General features: G+C 36.2%; 1 pseudogene; it reads left to right on the forward strand.

The window, feature by feature from the left end:
- The first annotated feature begins 4353 nt into the window (after positions 1 to 4353).
- Positions 4354 to 4451, forward strand: LOC132282767 (small nucleolar RNA R71; annotated as a pseudogene).
- Positions 4452 to 4726: the final 275 nt, after the last annotated feature.

Consider the following 4726-nt stretch of genomic DNA (forward strand, 5'->3'; position numbering starts at 1 on the left):
GTTGGCATTTGAGGTTGCCAAGAAGAGATGGCCAAGGATAACGGGAATTTGGCTCTTAGGATTTGAAACCGGTTCTGTGTCAATGACAACAAAATCAACTAGGAAGAAGAATTTATCAATCTTAATCAAAACGTCTTCAATGATACCCCTAGGCTTCTTAATGGATCGGTCGGCAACTTGTAAACTACCTGTAATACCCCTAATTTCAAAAGAATAGTCCTAGTATTTAATTTATTATTTTAATTGAATTTTTAATTATTTAATTGTTTAATTGTTTATTTGTTAATTTAATTGAATTATGTGATTTATTTATTTATTTTATTATTAATTATTTGTTTTATTGTTAATTGTATTATTAAAGTTTTAATTATTTATGTGCTTAGGTGGTGTTGTATTTTAAATGCAAATTAACTGTTTTAAATTATTAGGGTTTTGTTTAAATTCATTGTGTCTAGGATTTGAGCCGACACATATAGTTGGTTTAGGATTTAATTTAAGGTTTCAAATAAAGCCTATAAATACATAAGTATACCTCTGCCAAGGGTTTTGCAAACCCTATTCAGCCTATTCACGAATACTGTGAGACGGAGAGTTATAGAGAGGAATACAGAGAGCAACAGAGAGGGAACTTTGAGGGTTAATAGAGAGGCTCAAGGAGGAAGGAGTGGATTGTTTCTGGGTTGACCAAAGGACCGGAGGAGTAGATCTGCTGTTTAAGACACTAACGGAAAGTGCAGAGACGTGGATTAAAGTTTCAAATCTGAAACTCAAAGGCAAGTTTTTGTTCTTGCTCTTTCCCTTTAATTCGTGTTTTGTGCATGCCTAGATAGACTCCAGGAGTTTAATTAATGCTAAAACAGATTAATTATGCATGCTTAATCAAATTAAAATAGAGGGTTGCAAAGTTATACATACTTGTTCATGTTTTATTTAGTTTTGTGATCTTTATGCATAATTGTTGTTTAAGATGAATCTTTGCATGTTAAAATACTTAAAACAATTTAGTATAAACGTATGGGATGTAGGTTGAAGCTTAGAGGCCTTAACAATGGAGTTCTGGGGCTTACAGGGATTGAACGGACGAAGAAGACGGCTTCAGCATCAACTTAGCCGACTCAGTTGGGAACTAACCGACTAAGTTAGGAACTTAGCCTGCTCAGTTGGCAATTGAGCCGACTAAGTTGGGCTGCGACCTGGATTTTAATTTTAATTGCCCAGAATTGTTTTGAAACCTATTTTAATTAAATCTAATAGGTTAAATGGACTATGGAAGGTTATAGAGTGCATAATACACCTCTTAGGCCTAAGGAATTTGACAATACGGATATATAAATAATTTTTATAAATTATTTAAAGGATGAATCAGTATAAAAGCATACAACTTAGCATACTGATAAAGGATGGAAGGAACCAAATTGCTTAGCTTAATTTTGAGCAACATAATGGATTATAATAAGATTATAAATCTTATATTGGATGCATAATAGATCATTTTATGTTTAAGGTTTGAACTATGCATGCTCTGGATGATAATTGTTGGAATATCAGATTCTCTTATACAATTACATGGATTAATGCTGGGATTTATATTGCTGAAATATTAAATACTTTTCTGAAATGATATGGATAATGGTTTGGATTGTAAATTACTAGCTTACTATGCATGTGTTGTAATTTACAAGGATATGGAGGATTGTATGCACCGGTATGGGATGGTGACATACTAGGGATGGTTTAGCTCAAAACGCTTAAACCTAACCTATCGGATTAAAGAAATGGATTGAAAAATATTGAATCCTAAATGTGACTAAGTCAGATCAACTACGACTAAGTTGAGTGGCTTCCTGGATTAATGGATGGTAGTTAAGTCATATCAACTGAATAAATTACGTGACTAACTAGTGTGTAGATGTATGTCAGCTTAATGAAATATTGAATGACTTACCCTGGTTTTGGACAGACTTTATATATATGTTTATGGTACCACGAGATGAGCTTGAGTCTCAGACTCGTTGGTTAGGATGCATATATGCAGTGGATGCATAGCTGGTTATAGTAGGATGAGGTGTACCCTGTTAGGTCTAGGTACTCATGCCCACCTTTGGGTGCGTTTTCGCATGTTGCCTTCTATTCAGGTTCAGACCCCTACTGTAGTCCAGTGAATGTCCCATAGTGTGGATATATATACATATATGGACTACTCTAGATATTGTTAAGTCTTCTTAGGATGGATCTGCATATCGGATTACTGTTTGGACTGTAGTAGATCAGGACTTGCAAGTGGGCCTGACCCACTCCTTTATTTTTCTAGGTATTCGTCAATTCCAGGGTTACAGCTTGGTCGTGCAGAGCAAATACAAACACTCATTCCTCCGACTATGTAGGACTACTCTCTATGTTTAGCTTTATGTTTCATTGCAGTTATTTCAGTTTCAGTTTGGGATTTTATTAGGGGTCCACAGGATGGATTCCCGAGTTGTTAAACTTATAGAGTTTTAGATTATCGGATTTTAATAATTATAGTTTGAGGATTTTTAATTTAGAATTCTTTCAGCGTTATTATTTATTTTCTTAAATTCATTTTGTAATCCGTGTTCATTTTAAAATACTTTAATTGTTTGATATCCCTCGGGTGTGGGCCTGGGCCTGATCAACCCGCGTCTCGGATCCGAGGGGTACCACACTACCGACGTTGGTTTCAATTCACCTAAGCCTAGTTTGACATAAACCGAGTATGGAAGAAGGTTAACACTTGCTCCTAAGTCAAGAAGCACCCGATTAATGATATGATCACCAATGATGCATGATGTAGTTGGTGAACCGGGGTCCTTAAACTTTGGGAGAGTGTTGTGTTGTAAAATTGAGCTCACTTGCTCGGTCAAAACCACTTTTTTTGGTACTTGGCTTTTGTTCTTCCTCTTTTAGGTGCAAAGATCTTTTAAAAACTTGGCATAAGCCGGTATTTGATTGATTACATCCAAAAGTGGAAGATTAACTTTCACTTGCCTAAACATTTCCAAAATTTCATTGGTCTTAACCTTTTGTTTTTCTTTTGAAATGGACCCTTTCAAGGCGTCCGGAAATGGAGCTTTTTCAAACACTTTTTCAGAATTTTCTTTCAAAGCCTCTTCAACACAAGAAGTTTTCAAATCATGTTTCAATTCACTTTTCAACAAAACATTTTCACAATCATTTTTCAAAACTTCTTTTTCAAACACATTTTTCAAGACTTTTTTCAATGAATCATTTTCAAGATCACTTCTCAAATCACATTTTTCAGCTTTCTCATTCATAAGATCATGAACATGCAATGAAGGAGGAATAAAATGTGAAACGGGACAGGTGACAACTTGTGGTTGCACCGGTTCACTCTCTTCATTGGACATTTCAACTTGATTGTCCACAACTCTACCACTCCACAAGGTGGTCACCGTATTGACATGTTCTATGGTACACCCTTCCGATGAGGATTGGGTTTCCACAACACATTGTTGCTTGATTGGGGCATTCATAGGCATCTTTCCCTTCTCTCTAGCATTAAGAGTGCTAGCTATTTTCCCTACTTGGGTTTCTAGCTTCGCAATAAATTGAGAGTGAGAATGAAGCAATTGTGTGTTTGCCTCAAGAGTGCCCAAAGCATTTAAAACTTTCTCTTTAAAAGTGGGACTTTTAACATTACCTTGAGAATAAGATTGGTTGGGAAAATGACAATTAGAAAATTGATTCCCTTGTGATTGATATGGCCTATAACTTTGGGGTCCTTGGTTTTGAAGTGGAGGTGGAATGTACTTCCCTTGAAAACCGCCTTGGGAAGGGTTCGAGCCCTCTCCTTGGTTTTTCCAAGAGAAGTTTGGATGATTTCTCCAACTTGGATTATAATGAGTACCATAAGGATTTCCCCCTTGATTCACGAAAGTTGCATTGACTTGCTCATTAGGTTCACTTTACACTTGTCCATGAGGACAATGAGAAGTAGAATGAAGAACACTAGAACAAGTCATACAAGATTCATTTGATGCACGATGAGAATGGTTAGTGTAGAAAGATACTTGGTTCACCGAGTTTTGGTTAATCAAAAATTGATCAAACTTTTAAGATAAGGATTTCATCTCGGCGGCTATCTCATTTGAATGGTCGACTTGATATAAACCAACACTCGTCCTACCTTGTGTATTTCTACCATTCTTTGAAGACAATGTCCTATGCAATGAATTTTCACTCATGCATTCATAAAGACGCCACACATCATCCTCATGCCTATCAATGTAAGAACCACCCATGGAAGCATCAACCATACCCTTGTAATTGTCCGATAAGCTCTCAAAGAAATATTGAACTAATTGCCATTTGGGCATGTCATGATGTGGACACTTCCTAAGCAATTCATTGAAGCGTTCCCATGCCTTATGAAATGTTTCCCCATCCTCATGTGTAAACTCTCTAATGGACGTTCTCATGGCATTGGTCTTTGAAACTGGATAGTACTTCTTCAAAAACTCTTGTTGCATTTCTGCCCAAGAAGTGACTGAAAAAGGCCTAAGATTGTTGAACCAATATTTTACCTTGTCCTTAAGGGTGAATGGAAAAAGTTTAAGCCTTAAGACTTCTTTCGGCATGTCCGTGTATTTCACAGTAGAACAAATTTCAAGGAACTCATCCAAATGCTTGTAAGGTTCTTCACTAGGAAGTCCATAAAAGTTAGGAAGCATTTGAATGGTTTGTGCTT

This window comes from Cornus florida, unplaced genomic scaffold, assembly GCF_030987335.1.
Source record: "Cornus florida cultivar Cherokee Brave unplaced genomic scaffold, ASM3098733v1 CherokeeBrave_3.0.0_Hap2_Chr01, whole genome shotgun sequence".
In the NCBI taxonomy this organism is placed as follows: Eukaryota; Viridiplantae; Streptophyta; class Magnoliopsida; order Cornales; family Cornaceae; genus Cornus; species Cornus florida.